Here is a 24,121-nt window from a genome sequence, read left to right as displayed (position 1 = left end):
CTATAATATGATTCTGCCTAAACTCTAACTCATGAGAACTTCAACAAATTTTTATAATAAACAACTCAACAAACATTATTCCCCTTATAGGATTACTAATTGCAGCCACAGGAAAATCAACACAATTTGGACTTCACCCCTGACTACCTTCAGCCATAGAAGGTCCCACTCCAGTATCAGCTTTACTCCACTCCAGCACTATAGTAGTAGCAGGAATTTTTCTTATAGTAAGATTTCACCCAATTACATCAAATAACAACTTTATTTTAACTATAATATTATGTCTAGGATCAATCACAACACTATTTACAGCTATCTGCGCACTAACACAAAATGATATTAAAAAAATCGTAGCATTTTTCACATCAAGTCAACTAGGACTAATAATAGTAACACTAGGAATCAACCAACCTCATTTAGCTTTTCTACACATCTGCACCCATGCATTTTTTAAAGCAATACTATTTATATGCTCAGGGTCTATCATCCACAGCCTAAATGACGAACAAGACATTCGAAAAATAGGTAACCTAATAAAACCCCTTCCATTCACAACATCATGCTTAATAATTGGCAGCTTAGCTCTTAACGGAATACCCTTCCTCACAGGCTTCTACTCAAAAGACCTAATCATCGAAGCCTCAAACACGTGCTATACCAACGCCTGAGCCCTATTAATCACATTAATTGCCACCTCTTTAACAGCTGTTTACAGCATACGAATTATTTATTTCGTCTCAATAACCAAACCACGATTCCCCCCAATAATTATTATTAATGAAAATAACCCAAAATTAATTAATCCAATTAAACGACTAGCATTAGGCAGCATCATAGCAGGCTTCTTCATTTCACATAATATCCCACCTACTACTACTCAAATCATAACTATACCCTGATACCTAAAAACTACAGCTATAATCGTAACAATTACAGGATTTATAATTGCATTAGAACTCAACAATTTCACTTCAAATTTAACACTAAACAAACCAACCATAACCTCATCATTCTCTACATCTCTTGGTTACTTCCCACTTATTATACATCGATTTATACCTCTAAAAATCTTGTCAAAAAGTTTAAACACGTCTCTACATCTACTAGATTTAATCTGACTAGAAAAATCTATCCCAAAAACCACCGCAACCTTACAACTAACTGCCTCAAAAAATCTAACCAGTCAAAAAGGTTTAATCAAACTCTACTTCTTATCATTTCTCATTACATTTATTTCAGCACCCATCCTATTAATCACCTAATTCATACGAACAACCTCAATAATAATTAATACACCCATTAACAAAGTCCATCCAGACACCACCATTAACCATGCAGAACAACTATATAAAGCAGCTACCCCTGCACCACCCTCCCCTATTAACCCCAATTCATCACTATCATAAACCACTCAACCACCCATATCAGTATTATATACTACCACTAAATCCACTAGATTATAATTATCAGAAGCATAAACCATACCCACCTCTATAAAGATACTCATTACTAAAACACCAAACACTAATCAACTTGACACTCAAGTCTCAGGATATTCTTCCGCAGACATAGCAGTTGTATACCCAAAAACAACCAACATTTCACCTAAATAAATTAAAAATACCATAACACCTAAAAATGATCCACCAAACCCCAATACAGCTAAACAACCAGAACACACACTAACAATTAAACATAAATCCCCATAAATAGGTGAAGGCTTCAACGATACGCCTAAACAACCTAACCCGATAAATGAACTTAAAATAAGAATATATTCTGTCATAATTTCCACATAGACTCTAACTATGACTAATGACATGAAAAATCATCATTGTAATTCAACTATAGAAACATTTAATGACAAACATTCGAAAAAAACATCCACTACTCAAAATGATCAATAATTCATTCATTGACCTTCCAACCCCATCAAAAATTTCATCATGATGAAACTTCGGATCTCTACTCAGTATTGACTTTTGGATGAAAATGACAATAATTATCTCTGTGAGTTCGAGGCCAACCTAGTCTTCAGAGTAAGTTCCAGGACAGCTGGATCTACACAAAGAAACCTTATCTCCCCCCTCCCCCGCAAAGAAAGACAATAATCATAAATTCATGTGGCCAAGTGGCTATGAGTGTGTGACATCTTTGGCCAGAGAAATGCTCTGACACCATTCAAAGGGGCAATAGGAAAGATTCCTGGCACCAAGAGATAGGGAAGCTCCCACACTCACACCCCACAGCTGAACTAGGAGGTCCTGGGTTCCCTGCCTGTGTGCCCTGGTAACAATGAGGTGTGAACTCCCAAAATCTGTGGGAGCTGATTGCACAAAGCTAACCTTGATGGCATCTCTCCACCCAGGTCAAGACTCATCAGAGGCCAGCCCCATCAGAAACACACACAGGCCAGGTCCGTGGCAGCCTCATCCAAGTGAATGACACCAAAGTTGGTGTCCACAGATTCCTGGGAATTCCCTTTGCCAAGCCACCTACAGGACTACTGCGCTTTGCACCCCCTGAAGCCCCTGAACCAAGGAGTGGTGTGAGAGATGGGACCTCATATACAGCCATGTAAGTTCTGGATGCAGAGGATGTCTGGCCCTGGGGTGAACAGTTGTTCTGAGCTATGAGCCATGCTGAAATCTTTCCTCCATCTCACCTCCATAGCGGTATTCTCTCATTGTGGAGAAGCCTGCCATGCATTTTTCTGAGGCATGTGCTAAGGTTGAGTAGAATGACCTTGCCAGTCTCCTGGGTCAGATTTTGGCACCCACAGGGAGTTAGATGCAGGTACTATAGAAAGGAACAAAGATAAAATTGTTCACAGATTCAAATTGAGTCCAGTGTTCTATGCCAAGATGGGAGGGATCTCTAGGCATGAGTTATGTGACATATTAAATAGAGAGTGCCCCTGAATCCAATAGCATACACTTCAAGTCCTATGATGGATGCTTGCTAACCCCACCCTCACAGTCACTGTGACAACCTATAGGGCCAGGCACCATTGATCAAGGAACATGGATATGTAACTAATTCCTTCTGGAGACACTGTAGGAAAAAGAAGTTCCCTGAGAGTCTGTACATGGGATAAAGAATTTCTCACCATCATTTGGGGCAGTATTAGCCACTGATTCCTCTAGTACCTGTGGATACAACACTCCAATATTGCAATCTTAGTTTGTTTTCTGTTGCTGTAATAAAATACCAACAAAAGCAACTTAGGGGAGAAAGCTACTATTTTAGGCTGCAGATTACAGTTCATCATGTGGGGGAATTCACAGTGAAAGAGAATTACAAGAGCTGGTCACATCACATCCACAGCCAGGAACAGAGAGTAAAAAAAGCTTGCATGCAGCTAGCTAATGCATAGTTCACTTTTTTATTCTTATACAATTCAGTGAATGTGACCACATACAGCCAGTCATTCCATAGAGATACCTGAAAGTCTCTATATCTCAGACTCAGAAAGAATAACATCCAGGCCCTACTCAAATGGAGCACTGATGTATAAATCTAATTAATCTTATCAATAAAAACCAGGAGCCAGATATTGGGGTAAAAACCTGAAAGATCAGAGAATCGGGGGAGCAGCCACCAGTGACTTCCTGTCTCTTCCGTTCCTCTGACCAAAAGGACCGAGATCCTGTCTCAGTGCCTCCTTACCATATCCTTTCCTTCTTACTACAATCCTCCAAACTGGACTCCATCCCAGCTTTCAAGGAGTCTGTGGCCATTACATGGTGGGGAGGGACTTTAAAGGGGGAATATGTTTTAACAGGGCATCATGAGGAGCAAGAGCTGAAGGTGGCTGAGAAACGGTCCAGACTCACATTTGGTTTTGACCACCATACATCTCTTGGAATAACTGTCTCCCCTTTTCACCAGTTGTCTGCAAAATGTCGGTATGATGAATGCAGAGGGCCTGAAGACGCTCAAAATGACCCTGCCTCCCGTCTCTATGTCTGAGGACTGCCTACATCTCAACATCTACACTCCAGCTCATGCCCATGAGGGCTCTAACCTGCCTGTGAGTGTCAGGCCATGGTCAGCTTGGGAACAGGGCATGTTTTTATAGATGATTAGAAGGGGCAAAAGCAACCTGAGCTCCATTGCACTGTGGACTCTGTTGAAAAGCCTTACCCTATTTGGGTCAAAAGAGACCTTCACAGCCACACTATGCAGCTGAAACCTGGGTAAGGGACACAAAGCACTGGAGCACTGAGTGATCAAAGGCTCCGGCTCTTTGATAAAACCGAGACTCATTCTCCAAACTGAGCCCTGCAGAACCACTTGGCTGCTCAAGACCAAAATGTTGAGGTCACCCATTTACACTTTTAGATTATCTGTTGTGCCAATGAGAGTTGATGATCCTTTTCTTTTTCAATCTGAAGAAATATCCATGGAGACATTCCTCTTTCTTCCACTATGAAGAGCCTGAGTAATGATGACATTACTCTATACATAGAGTCATTCATTTAAACTGAGATACATGGTGGGGATGGGGGCTACAAGCAACCTGATGGGGCTACTGGAAGACCCTGGCCATGACCAAGGCCCTGGAGTGCTGAGGATTTGTATGTATTTGTGTAGCTGCACAGAGGCACAGAAGTTGATACTCTAGTAAGCAGTTCTGCAGAGCTTGGGCTGGCTAGCAGCTTCCTGGCATCTCTCTTGACTTCTCCAGGTGATGGTGTGGCTCCATGGTGGTGCACTAGTTGTAGGAATGGCTTCCATGTATGATGGATCCATGCTGACAGCCACTGAGGATGTGGTGGTGATCACTATCCAGTACTGCCTGGGTGTCCTGGGCTTCTTCAGGTGAGCCTAGGGCTGGGCAGTGCAATGGCAGCTGAGAAGAACCTAGACAGCCCTGTGATCCATGTTCCTTCCACTTCTCAGCACTGGAGACCAGCACGCCAGAGGCAACTGGGGCTACCTGGACCAAGTGGCTGCCCTATGCTGGGTCCAGCAGAACATCGCCCACTTTGGAGGAAACCCTGATGTTGTCACCATCTTTGGTGAGTCAGCAGGTGGCACAAGTGTGTCTTCACTTGTTGTGTCCCCCATGTCCAAAGGACTCTTCCACAGAGCCATCATGGAGAGTGGAGTAGCTGTGTTGCCTGGTCTCATCTCCAGCTCCTCTGAGGTGGTTTATCAAGTGAGTGCCCCCAACTACTTCAGCCCTGTATCTACTGCCACAGCACTATCCTCTGGCACTGTGGGGTAAACAAGGATCTAGGGAAAGGACCTATCTTCATTTTTTTCTGAAAGATTCAAGGGTTAGAATCCACACCTCTGCATTCTACAGGCCGAGGATGTTATGTGGACAGCAAAGCTTCCCCTAGAAGCTTCAATCACTGAGAAAATTGAGTATGCAAGGGCTAGGGAGATGGTTCGGTGGGTTCTCTTAAAGTGCTCAGAGTACAAGCTGAGGGCCTAAGTTCAAATCCTCAGAACCTACAAAAGGCTGGAGATAGTAACATGTATCTGTAATTCCAATGTTCCTGTGGTCAAGTAGAAGGCAAAGACCAGAGAATCCCTGGATGTCCACAGAGCAGCTCAGCCAGTGCAGGCAGCAGCAAAACAAGAAGACATCCTGTCCCAATTACAGGGAATGGTGAAGTCTGAGACTTTGTCCTCGAACCTTCACATACAAACTTTGGTAAACTTGCTCCTTCTCTCATACATGAAGCACAGAAAGATGAGTGGAGGAAAAAAAAATTACCCTAAAGAAAAAGAGCAAGTATGCAACTATAAAGGATAGTGCTTGCTATCTGCCACCTATGAGCAATAGGACTTGGGAAAATTTTCAGATTTATTCCAATCCACACACAACACACACTATAGTGTGGTATTTGGGGGCGATGGCATGGAATTGGAGTTGAGAAAACTCTTCTCCCTGCTTTTTCCCTTCATAGACGGTTGCCAACCTATCTGGATGTAAAGCCATGAACTCCAAGGTCCTGGTGCACTGTCTGAGAGGCAAAAGTGAAGCAGAGATTCTGGTCATTAACAAGGTTGGGAGAATTGTGTGTCTGGAAGGACCTGGTCAACAGGATGTGGGACTCTGAACCAAATACCTCATCTCTATGACTTTGTGTTCTTTTAGTTCTGTGTGCTGTATGAACACAAAGATAGGCTAATCTAAGTGTAGGTTCTCTTCCAGAATGAGCAGAGCACCGTGAGGCTAGTAAGAAATGAGAAAATGGTGAAAGTAACACAGTGGATCAGCATGTGTATTTCAATGACCCTCAGGTCTTCCAGGTCATCCCTGCTGTGGTGGATGGGGAGTTCCTACCCAGGCATCCCCAAGAGTTGTTGGCTTCTGTGGATTTTCACCCTGTCCCCAGCATCATAGGTGTCAACAATGATGAGTATGGTTGGATCATACCTATGGTGAGGCTCACTTCCAATATTCTGGGAGCCTGGAGACTCATATGTTAAGCATGGGAATTCAATACATCTTTAATCCAAGTCCATCAGATCCCACACTTCTGCCTCCCAGGTCATAGGCTCTGCTCAGACAATAAAGGAAATAACGAGAGAGAACCTGCAGAATGTTCTGAAGAATACAGCAGCACAAATGGTGAGATACTTCTGGTCTTGTCCATATAGAGAGTTCCCTCATATTTCCTCCTCAGACAACAGCCCTGTTCATAAAGGACCACATATATGTGTGATTCTGTGTAGTGTCACCTTGGAGTGTAGCAGGCTTTTTCTTTTTCGGAGACACCGACCAGCTCCCAAATCATGACATGAAGACTTCTTATTAGTTATGAATGCTAGGGCTTATCTTATGCTTGTCTCACTAGCTCTTATAGTATAACTTAACCTGTTTCTTATAACTTAATCTGTTTCTGTTCATCTCTGTTTTGCCTCAGGGCTTTTGACCTTTCTTTCCTTCTGTATGTCTTTCACTGCTCCTCATGTCTGTCTGGTGTCTGGCTGGCTTCTGGCCCCTGGCGTGTCCCTCTCTTTCTCCTCACTCTCTTCTCCTTCTTCTCTTCTTCTTCCTGAGCCTAATTTCTCCTCCTACTTATTCTCTCTGCCCACCAGCCCTGCCTATCCCTCTCCTGCCTAGCTATTGTCCACTCAGCTTTTTATTAGACCAATCAGAAGCCTTAGGCAGTCAAGGTGAAACAGCAACACATCTTTATACAAATGAGGCATAAACAAATGTAACACATCTTGACATCCTTAACAAGGGCAGCAGAAACAAATGTAACACATCTTTACACAGTTAAAGTAATATTCCACAGCATAAACAAATGTAACACATCTTTTCCCAATTAAAGTAATATTCTACAAGATTGGAAGTTGAACCTTTTTGAACCGAGAACATGCCTAACCTCATTCTTCCTGATCTCCTTGGTGTAGATGCTGCCTCCTGAGTGTAGTGACCTGCTCATGGAAGAGTACATGGGGAACACTGAGGATCCCCAAGCCCTCCAAATACAGTTCACAGAGATGATGGGAGACTTCATGTTTGTGATCCCTGCACTCCAAGTAGCACATTTTCAGCGTAAGTACCTCTGTAACAAGGCTTAGGGGAACATCTCAGAGAAGTGGGTCACAGGTGAGCACTGTGGAACAATGTGGTATCCAGGTCTCCTCATGTCTAGTTTAATAGAGTAATATCTAAGTACAGAGGGAAAGTGAGTTGCTAATAACTCTATTGACTTGACAAAACCACTCATCTAGGAAGGCCATAGACACTGTTTAACCATGGGCTTTTCCACAGCTAGAGCTCCAGCCTGAAGCTCCCTCCGCCACTTAACTTTTATGATTCCAAGTAACATTTCATCAAGGTTTCATCAGAGTAAAATGTTGGGAAAACATTCCAATCAAATGATCCTAAGAATCAAGATGGTGTAGCTATCCTAATATGCAACAAAATATACTTCAAATTAAAATCAATCAAAAGAGATGGAGAAGGACATTTTATATTCTTCATAGGAACAACCCATCAAGATGAAGTCTCAAATCTGGGCATCTATGCCCCAAATACAATTGCACTCACATTTGTAAAAGAAACATTACTAAAGCTTAAATCACACATCAAACCCCACACACTAATAGTGGGAGACTTCAACAGCCCACTCTCACCACTGGATAGGTCTGCCAGACAGAAATTTAACAGAAAAATAAAGGAACTAACAAATTTTATGACTCAAATGGACTTAACAGACATCTAAAGAACATTTAACCCTAACACAAAAGAATATACCTTCTTCTCAGCACCTCATGGAATCTTTTCTAAAATTGACTAAATACTCATTAACAAAGAAAACAGGAACAGATACAAAAAAAAACTGGAATAACCCCCTGTATCTGGTCAGATCATCGTGGCTTAAAGTTAGAATTCAACAACAACACTAATGACAGAAAGCCTACAAACTCATGGGAATTAAACAATGTTCAACTGAATGACCACAGGTTCAAAAAAGAAATAAAGAAAGGAATTAAAAATGTCCTATAATACAATGAAAATTAATGCACAACATACCCAAACTTATGGGACACTATGAAAGCAGTGCTAAGAGTAAAGTTCATAGCACTAAGTGCCTACATAAAGAACGTGGAGAGATCTCACACTAGCCAACTTAACAGCACATTTGAAAACTCTAGAACAAAAAAAAGCAAACTCACTCAGGAGGAATAGATGACAGGAAATAATCAAATTGAGGGCTGAAATCAATAAAATAGAAACAAAGAATGCAATACAAAGAATCAATGAAACGAAGAGTTGGTTTTTCAAGAAAATCAACAAGATAGATGACAAACCCTTGTCTAAACTAACTAAAAGCAGAGAGAGAATATGCAAATTAACAAAATCAGAAATGAAAAAGGGGACATAATAACAGACACTGAGGAAATTCAGAGAGAAAAAAGCATGATCAGTTCATTAGATGTTGAAAAAGCCTTCAACAAAATCCAACACTCGTTTGTTATAAAGGTCTTAGAGAGATCAGGGATACAAAAAACATACCTAAACATAATAAAAGCAATATACAGCAAGCCAACAGCCAACACCAAACTAAATGGAGAGAAATTCAAACCAATTCCACTAAAATCAGGAATAAGACAAGGCTGTCCACTCTCCCCATATCTATTCAATATAGTACTTGAAGTTCTATCTAGAGCAATAAAACAACAAAAGGAGGTCAAGAGGATAGAAATTGGAAAGGAAGAAGTCAAATGTTTACTATTTGCAGATGATATGATAGTATACATAAGTGACAACAAAAATTCTACCAAGGAACTCCTACAGCTGATAAATACCTTCAGTAATGTGGCAGGATACAAGATTAACTAAAAAAAATCAGTAGCTCTCCTATATACAAATGATAAATGGGCTGAGAAAGAAATCAGAGAAACGTCACCCTTTGCAATAGCAACAAACAACATAAAATATCTTGGAGTAACTCTAATCAAGCAAGTGAAAGACCTGTATGACAAGAACTCTAAGTCTTTGAAGAAAGAAATTGAAGAAGATATCAGAAAATGGAAAGATCTCCCATGCTCTTGGATAAGTAGAACCAACATAGTAAAAATGGCAATCTTACCAAAAGCAATCTACAGATTCAATGCAATGCCCATCAAAATCCCAACACACTTCTTCACAGACCTCAAAAGAACAATACTCAACTTCATATGGGAAAACAAAAAAAAAACCAGGATAGATAAAACAATCCTTTACAATAAAGCAACTTCCGAAGGCATCACCATCCCTGACTTCAAGCTCTACTATAGAGCTATAGTAATAAAAAACAGCTTTGGTATTGGCATAAAAACAGACACATGGATCAATGGAATCAAAGACCCTGACATTAATCCATATACCTATGAACACTTGATTTTTGACAAAGAAGCCAAAATTGTACAATGGAAAAAAGAAAGCATCTTCAACAAATGGTGCTGGCATAACTGGATGTTGACATGTAGAAGAATGCAAATAGATCCATATCTATCACCATGTACAACACTCAAGTCCAAGTGGATCAAAGACCTCAACATAAACCCAGATATACTGAAGCTGATTGAAGAGAAAGTAGGAAGTAGCCCTGAACACATTGGATCTGGATCGGCGGCCCGCACGTCCCTTGGCCCCGCCTTGTAGGCGTGACAGTTGCCGAAGTCTCAATGGGGGTTGGAACTTCCAGATCAAAGCTGGAATGGCTACCCACTACAGACAACCTGTCTTGGAAGGATTGGTCATCCTGGCTTTCTTCAATTTGCTGGTCCCCATCTTCTCATTGATAGTTCATATGCATGACTTTCATTCTTACCTAATTGTTGTCACTGTATTCTTTTGACCTAACTAATAAATGTCCTGTCTTGTACTTGATATCATTGTCTGACGGTGCAAAATTGTGCTCAACCTGTATTCCTCTACAGAGAATTTTGTGTGTGTTAATGAAACAATGAGTCCTTCATCCTTGACATCGAGATAGCCCCACACTTCTACTTCTGACCTCAAGGAGAAATTTTTGTAGATTAACAAGCTTTTCATTTTTAGTCCACTGTATTGAAGGCCAACCACAGGACAGCATGGCCTCTGGGGTTATGTGTCTAACAGGGTGCAGGTCATCCTCCATTCTCAAAATACAGTCAACTGCTCCTTGTCCAAGAGTGTCTTGGTGCAAGTCACAGTCTGGAACAGCACTCAACAGTGCACACCTGAGGGAGTCTTGTTTTTAAACTACTTTTAATTAAGCAGTTATGAGCATTTCAAGCATAAGTGTCTGTGATATACTTTCATATCCTTAACCTAGAAGCCTGAGAGTAGATTTATTGAATCTAAGCCCAAATATGTGTTTAACTTTTGAAGAAATTGCCAACCTCACTTTCAACACAACTATACCATTTTGAATCTTTTCCAGCCATGTGTGAGGCTCCAATGGCATCATGTCTTTGCCAACACTGATTATCAGGGTGTGTAGAAGTGGTATCCATTTACAAGTGATTCTGTGAACTTTTATTTCCATATATGCACTTTTTTATTGAGGAGCCAATTTCAACTTTTTAACTTTGTTTTCTTTTTAAAATTTCTTTTTCCCCTTTTATTGAAAATAGAGCCAGGCGGTGGTGGCGCACGCCTTTAATCCCAGCACTCGGGAGGCAGAGCCAGGCGGATCTCTGTGAGTTCGAGGCCAGCCTGGTCTACAGCGCGAGATCCAGGAAAGGCGCAAAGCTACACAGAGAAACCCTGTCTCGAAAAACCAAAAAAAAAAAAAAAAAAAAAAAAAAAAAGAAAATAGATTCTTTTCTCACTTAATATATCCTGGTTATGGTTCCCCACACACACTCCTCCCAGTTCCTCCCCCTCTTCCCTCCCATTTGGATCCACTCCCTTTCTTCTCTCATTAGAAAAGAACAGACTTCTGAGCCGGGCGTTGGTGGCGCACGCCTTTAATCCCAGCACTCGGGAGGCAGAGCCAGGCGGATCTCTGTGAGTTCAAGGCCAGCCTGGGCTACCAAGTGAGTTCCAGGAAAAGGCGCAAAGCTACACAGAGAAACCCTGTCTCGAAAAACCAAAAAAAAAAAAAAAAAAAAAGAAAAGAACAGACTTCTAAGAGATAATATTTAAATATAACAAAATAAAATATAATATGGTAAATCAAAAACTATCACATCAGCGCTGGACAGAACAAACCAATCAAGAAAAAGAACCCAAGAGAAGGCACTAGAATCAAATCTACTCACTCACACACTCAGAAATCCCATAAAAACACTAAACTTGAAGCCATAATGTATACTGAGAGGACCTGGTACAGACCTCTGCAGGCTGCTTTGGTCTCTGTGAGTTCATGTGAGCTTTGTTTTCATGGTGTCCTCCATTCCCTCTGGCTCTTACAGTCTTTCTGCCTCCTCTTCTGCAGGGTTCCCTGAGCTCTGAGGGGAGAATTTGATGGAGACACCCCATTTAGGACTGAGTGTTCTGAGGTCTGTCATCATCTGTGCAATGTCTGCTTGTGGATCCTTGCATTTGTTCATAGCTGCAGTAGGAGGCCATTTCTCTGGTGATGACTAAGCAAGACACTGACTTATGAGTATAGCAGAATATTATTAGGAGTCATTTAATCACTACTCTTTGTCTTTGTCTTTTTACTTTTCCAGACCAGTAGTACTTGGTTTTACCCTAGCGCCCTTGGATATCTGGTCTCTGGTTCTTGGTCACCCAAGCAGTGTTGATCATAGATTCCATCTCATGGAGTGTGCCTTAAGTCAAACCAGATATTGGTTGGTTACTCCCACAAGCTTTGTTCCACTATTTCCCTAGTATATCTTGCAGGTAGGACATCATTGCAGATCAAAAGGGCTTGTGGCTGGTTTGCTGTTTATATTTCTTGTTTTGTTGCACCTAGAGTACCTTCCTGTACCAAAGACACTAGAATGTAGGAGTGAAGGATCTATGTAGGCACCAGCTGGACTCCTGCATGTTCATGGGTTGTGTAGGTGTTGTCTTCAGCAGTGGGGACTTGCTAGTTTGTGGAGAGTAACCTATAGTATTGGCATCAACCTGGTTTCTTTTTTTTTAATTTTTATTTTTCAATACAATTCAGTTCTACGTATCAGCCACGGATTCCCTTGTTCTCCCCCCTCCCGCCCCCCTCACTTTCCCCCCATCCCACCCTCCATTCCCACCTCCTCCAGGGCAAAGCCTCCCCCGAGGACTGAGATCAACCTGGTAGACTCAGTCCAGGCAGGTCCAGTCCCCTCCTCCCAGGCCGAGCCAAGCGACCCTGCATAGGCCCCAGGTTTCAAACAGCCAACTCATGCAATGAGCACAGGACCCGCTCCCACTGCCTGGATGCCTCCCAAACAGATCAAGCCAATCAACTGTCTCACCCTTTCAGAGGGCCTGATCCAGTTGGGGACCCCTCAGCCATTGGTTCATAGTTCATGTGTTTCCATTTGTTTGGCTATTTGTCCCTGTGCTTTATCCAACCTTGGTCTCAACAATTCTCACTCATATAAACCCTCCTCATTCTCGCTAATTACACTCCCAGAGATCCACCCGGTGCCTAGCCATGGATCTCTGCATCCAGATCCCTCAGTAGTTGGATGGGGTTTCTAGCACGACAATTAGGGTGTTTGGCCATTCTATCACCAGAGTAGGTCAGTTCGGGCTGTCTCTCGACCATTGCCAGCAGTCTGTTGTGTGGGTATCTTTGTGGATTTCTGTGGGCCTCTCTAGCACTCTGCTTCCTCCTATTCTCATGTGGTCTTCATTTACCATGGTCTCCTATTCCTTGTTCTCCCTCTCTGTTGTTGATCCAGCTGGGATCTCCCGCTGCCCCAAGCTCTCTTTCCCTCGACCCTCGCCCTTCATTACCCCCACTCATGTCCAGGCTCTTCATGTAGATCTCTTCCATTTCTCCGTCATTGTGTGATCCCCGTGTCTTTCTCGGGGTCCTGTTTTCCAGGTAGCCTCCCTGGTGATGTGAGTAGCAGTCCAGTCATCCTTGTTCCACATCTAGTATCCTCCTATGAGTGAGTACATACCATGTTTGTCTTTCTGAGTCTGGGTTACCTCACTCAGGATGATTTTTTCTAGATCCATCCATTTACAACCTGGTTTCTTTAGGGATTCCCATGGGACTTTTTTGGCCAACAACACTATTAGTCATAACCTTATCCTGGTACCTGAAGCTTCATTTCATGAAAAAGGAAGGCCAATTGGAACTTTGTCTTCCCCATATTTTGGCAATTTCTTTAAATTACTTTCATGCATGAAATATATTTGAAATTATATGTATAAATAGATATATGAAATATATATTAGGGAGTATCTACTCTATTAGACTAACTTACTACCCCTCAAATGCCCCTAAGTTTCAGCTGTCTCTTCCCATATTCACTCCCCAAACCCCCTCCAATCACTCTCACCACTTGAACCTCCCATTCCAGCCCTCATCCATCCATCCATCCATCCATCCACCCATAATTATCTATTATATTTCCCTTTCCTAATGAGATCAAACTGTTCCCTCTAGTCCCTTGCTCTATATCTTCTTTCTGTGGTGCCACAGATTGTAGCTTGGTTATCACTGACTCACAGCTAATGTCCATGTATAAACAAATACATACAATATTTGCCTTTCTGTGTCTAGGATACCATACTCAGGGTGATTTATTTCTAGTTCCATCCATTTGCCTACAAATTTCATGATATCATATTTTTAACAACTGAGTAATACTTCATTATGTAAATGTACCACAGTTTCTTTATCCATTCATCTGTTGAGGGACATCTGGGTTGTTTCCAATTTCTGACTATTATAACTTGAGCAGCAATGAAGATGGTGTCTCTGTGCTAGGATGAAGCATCTTTGGGTATATGCCTAGTAGTGGTATAGCTGGATCTTGAGGCAGACCTATTGCCATCTTCCCGAGGAGCTGCCACACTGATCTCCATAGTGGCTGTACAAGTTTGCACTCCCACCAGCAATGGATGAGTCTTCCTCTTACTTCACATCTTGACCAGCATGAGCTGTCACTTGTTTTGTTGATCTTAGTCTTTCTCACAGGTGTAAGATGAAATCTCAAAGTAGTTTTGATTTGCATTTCCCTGATGGCTAAGGTGTTGCACAATTTAAAGTGTTTCTCAGGCATTTGAGTTTCCTCTATTGAGAATTATCTGTTTTAGATCAGAACCCCATTTTTAGCTTATTTGTTTTCTTAATATCTAGTTTCTTAAGTTCTTTAAGTATTTTGAATATTAGCTCCCTATCAGATGTGAAGTTGGTTAAAAAAAAATTGTCCCATTCTGTAGGCTGCCACTTTGTAAGACTGATGGTGTCTTTTGCCTTACAGAAGTTCATGAGGTCCTATTTACTTATTGTTGATCTTAGGGCCTGTGCTAATAGGGTTCTCTTCAAAAAAGCCTTTTCCTGTATTAATGAGTTCAAAGCCACTTTCTCTTCTATCAGGTTCAGTGTATTTAATTTTAAATCAAGGTCTTTGATCCATTGGGTGTTGAATTTTATTCAGGGTAATAAGCGTGTATCTATTTGGAGTCTTCTACATGAAGCCATCTAGTTTGACCAGCACCATTTGTTGAAGATGCTGTCTTTTTTCAGTGTGTGCTTCTGGCCCCTTTGTCAGAAATCAGATATTCATAGATGTGTGGACTTATGTCTGGGTCTTCAACTTGATTTTATTGGTCAATATGTCTGTTTTTGTACCAATACCATGCTATTTTTATTACTATAACTCTGGAGTACAACTTGAAATGGTGATACCTCCAACTGTTCTTTTATTATTCAGGATTGTTTTAGCTATTTTTGATTTTTTAATTAATAAATCAATTAATTAATTTTTCCCAGCATTATCACAGTTTCTCCTCCCTCCCTCCTCTTCTCTCAGTCCCTCCTCCCAATCTCTCTTCTTTCCCCTATCCACTCACTCTCTCTTCCCTTAAGAAAAGTGCAGGCCTTCCTAGTATATCAGCCATCCATGGGATATCAAGTTGCAATAACACTAGGTACCTCCTCTCCTATTAAGGCTGGATGAGGCAACCCAACAGGAGGAAAGGGTCCTAAGAGCAGGCAACAGAGTCAAAGACAGGCCCCACTCCCTCTGCCAGGGGTCCCACTAGAAGACCAAGCCATCCAACTACAACACATGTGCAGATTGTCCAGGTCAGCCCCATGGTTATCTTAGGGGTGTGTGTGTGTGTGTGTGTGTGTGTGTGTGTGTGTGTGTGTGTGTGAGAGAGTTTCCACATGAGGTTGGAAATTGTCCTTTGCAATTCTATGCAGAATTGCCTTGGAGTCTGGTGAAAGTTGCATTGAATCTATAGATTCCTTTTCATGGGATGGTCATTTTTCTATGTTAATCCTAGTGAACCATGATCTTTCCCTCTTCTGATATATTCCTCAATTTCTTTCTTCAATGACTTGAAGCTTTTATCATAAAAGTCTTTCACTTGCTTGATTAGAATTACTTCAAGATATTTTATATTATTTGAGGTTGTTAAGGAAGAGATTTCCCTGATTTATTTCTCAGTCCTTTTGTCCCTTGTATATAGGAGGGTGACTGATTTCTGTGAGTTAATTTTATATCCCCCTACTTTGTTGAAAGTGCTTGTCAGTTGCAGGGCTTTCCTGGTAGAATTTTTTCAGGTCACTTATGCATACTGTCATAACATCTGCAAATACAAGTACTTTGACTCCTTCCTTTCCAATTTAAACCTCCTTGATTTTCTTCAGGTGTTATTATTATTGTTCTAGCTTAGAATTCAAGTGCTACATTAAATATGTATGGAGATAGTGGACAATTTTGTCTTGCTTTTTATTTTAGTAAAATAGCTTTGATTTTTTTTCCATTTAAGTTGATGTTGTCTATGGCCTTGCTGTGAAGTGCCTTTACTATTTTGAGGTATGCTCCTAATCTCCTCAGGACTTTTATCATGAAGGGGTGTTGGATTTTGACAAAGGCCTTTTCTATATCTAATGAGATGATAATGAGGATTTTTTTCTTTCAATTAGTTCATATGGTGGGTTACATTTGTCAATTTACCAATGTTGAATCATCCCTGCATCTCTGTGATAAAGCCTACTTGATCATGGTAGATGATCTTTTTATATATTCTTGGATTTAGTTTGCATGTAATTTATTGAGAATTTTTACATCTATGCTTATGAGAAAAATTGGTTTGTAATTATCTTTCTTTGTTGAATCTTTAGGTAGTTTGGGTCCCAGGTAACTGGTTTTATAAAATGAATTAGACAACATTCCTTCTATTTCTCTTTTGTGGAATAATTTGAGGAGTACTGGTATTATCTCTTCTTGAAGGTCTGGTAGAATTCTACACTAAAACCATCTGGCCCTGGTCTTCTTTTGGTTGGAAGGCTTTTAATGACAGCTTCTGTTTCACTAGGGATTATAAGTCTGTTGAAATTGCTTATCTGACCTTAATTTAACTTTGGTAAGTGCTATATATTGAGAAAACTATCCATTTCTTTTAGTTTTTTTCTTTTTTTTTTGTTTTGTTTTTTGTTTTTCGAGACAGGGTTTCTCTGTGTAGCTTTGCGCCTTTCCTGGGACTCACTTGGTAGCCCAGGCTGGCCTCGAACTCACAGAGATCCGCCTGCCTCTGCCTCCCGAGTGCTGGGATTAAAGGCGTGCGCCACCACCGCCCGGCCTTTTAGTTTTTTTCAATTTGACAGAGTTCAAGTTTTTAGAGTATGTTCTTATAATTCTCTGGATTTATTTGTTGTCTGTTGCTTTTCGTTTCTAGTTTTGTTAATTTGGATCTTTGGTCTCTACCTATTACTTTTTGTTTTCAATAAGGATTCATCAATATTATTGACTTTTCTCAAAGAACTAACTCTTTGTTTCATTGATACTTTTTATTACTTTTTGTCTGTTTCTATATTATTAATTTCAGCCCTCAGTTTGGTTACTTCTTGCCATCTACTCCTACCGGATGAGATTTCTTCTTTTTATTATAATATAGATTTCACATGGGCTGCTGAGTTACCAGTGTGAGATCATTCCATTTTGTTGTATAGATATTTTGTGTTACGAAGTTGCCGTCGTTTTCCATAAGTTTGGATGTGTTGTGTATTCATTTTCATTCAATTTAGAAAATCTGCAATTTCTTTGTAAATTCTGGCTTGACCCATTTTTCATTAAGTAGAGAGTTATTCAGTTTCCATGGGTTTCTGCTGATTCTGTTGTTGTTGATATCTGGCTTTAATCCATGGTGGTCAGATAGGATTCAAGGTGTTATCTCAATGTTTTTTGTATTTGTTGAGACTTGCTTTGTGTCTGAGTATGTGGTCAGTTTTGGAGAAAGGTCCTTGAGATGCTGAGAATCCATTCCCCTTTGCCTTACACCAGTGGAGTGTTCTCCTTGGTCAGCAAATTGTACATATGATCCCCATTGTCTTTAGAATCATGTGAGGAGGTGGGATGGTTCCTATAACTGTCACTTTTCAGCATGGGGAAGTGGGAACAGTTTCATACTGGCCACAATGCACACAGTGTACACTGTGAGATTTGCAGTGCCTGCACACTCAGTTGAAAATGTTGAAATTTTTCTTCTCCCTTCCTAGAAGAATGAGCCAGTCCTCCCTGCCTAATATATGCTCCAATATGTCTGGATGTGAACAGACAGACCTGTGTTTTCTGGATACTGCCTGGGTGGCAAGAGGGAAGAGGGAATTCTGACTTTTATTGAATAGTGATTTTGTGTAGAAATGGGGTCAGTGGGTATGGAGTACAAAAGCATAACTACTCTGAACCAATTACCTCATCTCCATGACCTTTGGGCCTTAAAGTCTTCAAAACAAAATAGAAACCAAAGTCAGCTACACTAAGTGTGAAATCTCTTGAGATAGGTGTGAGCATTGGGGGATGAATTAATAAGTGTGAGGGATGAATTAATTTTGGGGTATCAGAAAATGTCTGTGACCTAAACTTATCCCCTCACCTTGAATAGCCTCAGGTCTTCAAGGTCATCCCTGAGTTTGGTGATCTGCTGATAGAGGAGGCTGTGAGGCACTACAGACCCCCTGACCTTCCAACTATAGTTCTATGAAACAATGGCAGAATTCACCTTTCTAATCCCTGCCCTGCAAGATGCATATGTCCAGGTGTGGGAAGCATCTCAAGGAAGGATGGGACTGGATGTGCACTGTTTTACAGCTCCAAAGCTACTGTGGAGTTAGAATTCAAGGCCCTCCACCTCAGCCTGTGCTCCCTCCTGTATTCACCCCAAGTGAGCACAGTACCAAACATAGGGTCAGTTGGGAATGCCTTTTGTTAGTTATTTTGAGAAAGGGTCTCAATATGTCAGACTAATTATCCTAAAATTCACTTCACAGCCCAAGATGGCCTGAAACATAATATAGTCCTCTTGTCTAGGGGCCTGAGATTACAGGGGTGTGCAACTACTCCCTGACATAGAAAAGCTGGTACCCAGGCCTTCTTTCATTTGCTGTTTTAAACCAATAGAACATCATCATCAACATGATGATTCATACAATGTCCTCTCCAAATACCAGGAGGCAAGAGAGCCATGAGAATACTCTTTTGCCTGGACTATATAGCTGGGCAGAGAGAAGAGCCCTTCTATTGAGTACAGATGAGCTGGGCCTAAAGGCATTACTGAGCTGTTGTGCGATATTTTGTTTGTATTCTGACAAAAAAAAAAGCTTGCCTGGAGATCAGAGGGCAAAGCTACCACTACTTAACCATAGAAGTCTGGTGATCTGTACAGACAGGAGACAGGAAGTGATAAGGTAGGCAGAGACAGGATCTTGGCTCTTTTTGGTATGAGGATTTGAAGAGGTAAGAAGTATCTGGTAGCTACTGCTCTGCTTCTCTGATCTTTCAGCTTTTACCCCAATATCTGACTCCTGGCTTTTATTGATAAGGCTAATCAGGATCATGCTTCATCTTGCATCCAACTTTTGGGTCAAAGATTCATAAAAAAGCCACTTGACCCTGGCTTTGCAACTACCGGCACATGCTGGAGCTGCACATGGGTCCTCGGAAGGAGTCACTGCCCTATGGCCTAGGTTTTTCTTTTGTTCCCCCAAGCCCTCTGGGAGAGTTTGGAATTTTTCTGTTGCAGCCTCTGCAGTTAACTCCACAGGCAGTTGGTTTCCAAATGCTGCTGGAGTTAACCCCTCATCACTGGCCAGCTCTGCCTTCAGGCAGCTTCCACCACTCATGCTTCTTCCCCATGATCCCCATTTATTCAAACAGCTGGCTCCTTCTACCAGTGGGCTGTGAGATTTTGCTGGATCCCACACTGGAGCTGCTGCCACACTAGGTAGCTACCTTGACATCCACTCGGGCTTCTACTGTTCTATGCAGCAGCAGTCAGCCTCACACTTCACCGTCATCTTCACCATTAGCAGCAGCAAACTTGGTGAGACAATTGGGAATTCTTAAAGGGGGCAATTAGTTAAAAAAAGAGAGAGAGAGAGAATTTTTCACATTAAAAAATGGGAAACACTACTACAATTGAGGGAATTAGGTCTCTGTATGATTACACAATGGATGGTTTAAAAATGGAACAATTAAATGAAGGGATAATCAACTGAGACTGACATAATGTTAATAATCATTTTGATAATTCTTGTTTTATCCCTAAAAATGTTGGTTGATATGAGTGCCAAGATACAAGCCTTAGAAAAACTTATTAAAACAGATCATAGAGATATTCAGAACCAGATAGATAAATTTAAAGGAAAACTAACCTTATCATTACATTATAAAATTAGAGAGGAACAGTCCAAGGTTATCAAACAACCAACTTTAATTCATCCAGTCACCTTACAAGACCAACTGCCAAGTGACAGGTATGCCCAAGGCTATGCAAGAGCTGACTGGACTCCTGTGGAAATGTTAGATTTGAGGAGACTTAAGGAAGTGATAGCCTCATATGGTATGCATTCACCTTTTGTGAAGCAGATGTTAAATTCATGGTCAACTAGTAACAGAATTGCCCCCACAAGACTGGAAAGATTTAGCTACAGCAATATTGGAAGTTGTTCCTCAATTACAGTGGAGGGCATGGTGGAAAGATGAGGCTAGAACCATTGAACAATGAAGGCTATAGGTATTGAAATCTCCCAAGTCCAGCTTCTTAGAGAGGATGATTATGTTGATGTATAGACAGTCTCTATATAATGACCACACCCTGGCTGTATGCCATGCAGAAATTTTGAATAATTGGGACATAATTGAAGAAGTTGGAAAGAGAACTGAGTCATTTACTGAAGTTATACAGGGCTGAAAAAAACTGATTTCTTACAAAGATTGACTTCAACTATAAATAGAATGATACCAAGCTGAGAAACTAGACAAACAATAATTGAATCTTTGGCTTTTGAAAATGCTAATTCACAATGCAAAGGGGTAATTAGGCCTTTAAAGGCAAGATCAGCACCCAAAGATGAATGGATCCGAGATACAATCAATATTCAATCTCATAATTATGATAGTTCTTGGTTAGGAGAGGTGATTTCCAGAGGCTTGAAGAAAAATCAAAATATCAGATGTTTTAATTGTGGCAAATAAGGTTGTCTAAAAAGGGATTGTAGACAGGGCATTCCTAGAAACAATCTTTTTTCTAGGAATAATCGAAACAGAAGGCCCATCCTTCTGAAGTATGCCAACATTGGATCAATGAATGTAGATCAACAAGGACAGACAGGATAACCCTTTGCCATCAAGAAACACCTTGGAAGGCCCTGGCAGGCCCTCATGTCAAATTTGGTTCAGTCATTCCCTGTCACCATAGAGGAAACTCCTCCCCAGAGAAATTAAAGAACCTAATACATATTGTAAAAAATCATACTGCTCTGGATGATAAAACAGCTTTAGAAGATAAAACAAAAATTTCAGGAGAAAGTATAAAGCAAATATTTTGGCAGATTTCTATAAATGATAAAGACCAAAGCTAAAGGTATGAATAAATGACATTGTAATTGAAGGTCTTATAGACACAGGGGCATATGTAACAATAATTGTCCCAGAATCATGGCAACCAAATTGGCCTCTTCAGGAGATAAATATTCAACTTTTATGAATCAGAACTTTATCTCATGTAAAACAAAACATGAGATGGGTCGAATGTACAAGGCCAGAAGGACAAAGAGAAAAAATAAAGCCATATATGGCTAATATAGTGATGAATTTATGGGGACATGATTTGTTACAACAATGGAATGCCCAGATAAACATGCCTCCAATCTCAGAAACAAATCATAACCTAATGTATATTTCTGTGAAAAATATTAAAAGGTGTTATACAGAATAATCACCAACCATACAGGTTGTACAGAAACAGGGCACAGCAGCTGTTGATATTTCAAAGGTACCAACAGCCCTACCTTTAAAATGTTTGACTGACAAACCTGTCTGGATGGAACAATGACCTTTGATATCAGAAAAATTATAGGCCTTAGAACAGCTGGTACAGGAGAAGCTAATGATCAACATATTAAGGAATTGACCAGTCCTTGGAATTCTCCTCTATTTGTTATTAAAAAGAAATGTGGAGAATGGAGAATGATAACAGATCTAAGAGCTATTAATAAGGTGATTCAGCCAATGGGTTCTTTACAGCCTAGAATTCCCCTGATTTCTCTCTTACCTAAAGGATGGTCTATTATAGTTATTGATTTAAAAGACTGTTTCTTCACTATACCTTTACAAGACAAGGATACAGAAAAATTTGCCTTCACAGTGCCTACTAATAATAATTCTTAGCCTGTTAAAAGATATCTCTGGAAGGTTCTCCCAAGAGGGATGTTAAACAGCCTCACCCTGTACCAATATTTTGTACAACAGCCATTGGAAATGATTTGTATACAGTTTCCTCAATCTATAATTTACCATTACATGGACAATATCTTACAAGCTGATTCAAATGTAGATACTTAAGTGAAAATGTATGAAGAAGTAAAGAAAATTTTGCCTCACTGGGGATTGCAAATTGCTCCTGAAAAAATACAATGAGGAGATTCTATTAATTACCTAGAATATAAAATAGGTTTACAAAAAATTCAACCCTAAAAGGTACAAATCAGGAGAGAGCAATTGTGGACTCTTAGTGACTTTCAAACATTGCTGGGAGACATTACCTATCTATGACCCACTATTGGAGTAACAACTCAAGAACTGAACAATTTGATTCAAACTTTAAAAGGTGACAAGGACTTAAATAGTCCATGAGAATTATCAGCTGAAGATGAGGAAGAATTGGCTTTGGTGGAAAAGAAATTACAGGATGCACATGTGGATCATTTGGATCCAGAGCTTGATTGCATCCTGGTTATTTTACCCTCTATGCATTTCTCTACAGGGATTTTAATGCAAAGGGAAGATATTATCTTAGAATGGATACTTTTTACACACAGAGTAAAAAATTAAAGACATATGTGGAAAAGGTTTCTGAGTTAATTCTAAAAGGAAAATTAAGACTTCATCAATTGACAGATATGAACCCAACAGAAATTGTAGTACCTTTTACTAATGCTGAAATTTCCTCTTTATGGACAGAAAAGGAACATTGACAAACAGCTTGCAATAACTTTTTGGGAAAGATTAACAACAGATATCCCAAAAGCAAGAGACTTCAATTCATAAAGAGAACCAATTGGGTCCTTCCTCACATTGTACAGGGAACACCAATAACTGGAACCCCTACATTCTATAATGATATAAATAAATCAGGAAAAGTAGGTTATAAAAGAGGAAATTTAAGTAAAGTGGCTCAAACCCCTTATGATTCTGTCCAAATGCCAGAATTATATGCTATTCTCATACTATTAATGGATTTTACAGAACCTCAATATAGTTACTGACTCTCAATATGCAAAAAGAGTTGTTTTACACATTGAAACCATTGAACTTATTCCTGATGAATCAGAATTAGTTTTGTTATTTATATGAGTACAGGAACTAGTCAGGAATAGGAGTCATCACATATATATAAACACATATCAGATCCCATATGGGTCTGCCAGGCCCTCTAGCACAAGGTAATGATGAAATTGATCAGTTATTAGTAGGAAATGTGCTAAAAGCCTCAGAATTTTATATAAAAAAAACACTATGTCAATAGCAAGGGTTTGAAAAAAGATTTTTTTGTCACTTGGCAACAAGCCAAGGAAATTATAAGAAAATGTCCTACTTGATCCTTATATAACTAAACTCCACTACTTGCTGGAAATTACTCAAAGGGTACTCAAAGAAATGAAATTTGGCAAATGGCCATGTTTCATTTTGCAGAGTTTGGAAAATTAAAATATATATACCACATTATAGATACATATTCAGGATTTCAATGGGCAACTGTTTGGGTTTTGGAAAGGCTGATTCTGTAATTATATATCTATTAGAAGTCATAATCATAATGTATATACCTGTACAAATTGAGACTGACAATGCTCCAACATATGTCTATAGTAAAATGAAACAGTTTTTTGTGTGTTACAACATAAAGTATATTATGGGTATACCACACAATCCTACAGGACAAGTAGTTATAGGAAGATCTAATTCAACTCTAAAAGATATGTTTAATAAACAGAAAGGGGTAATAAAGACCCCCAGAGATAGATTGCATAATGCTTTATTAACT

General features: G+C 40.1%; 1 pseudogene; it reads left to right on the top strand.

Moving 5' to 3' along the window:
* Positions 1–2,295: 2,295 nt before the first annotated feature.
* Positions 2,296–19,920, top strand: LOC128104567 (acylcarnitine hydrolase-like; annotated as a pseudogene).
* The last annotated feature ends 4,201 nt before the right edge of the window (positions 19,921–24,121 follow it).

The sequence above is a fragment of the Peromyscus californicus genome, unplaced genomic scaffold (assembly GCF_007827085.1).
Source record: "Peromyscus californicus insignis strain IS unplaced genomic scaffold, ASM782708v3 Scaffold_8__1_contigs__length_139910024, whole genome shotgun sequence".
NCBI lineage: Eukaryota > Metazoa > Chordata > Mammalia > Rodentia > Cricetidae > Peromyscus > Peromyscus californicus.
This window is presented reverse-complemented; position numbering and strand designations above follow the sequence as displayed.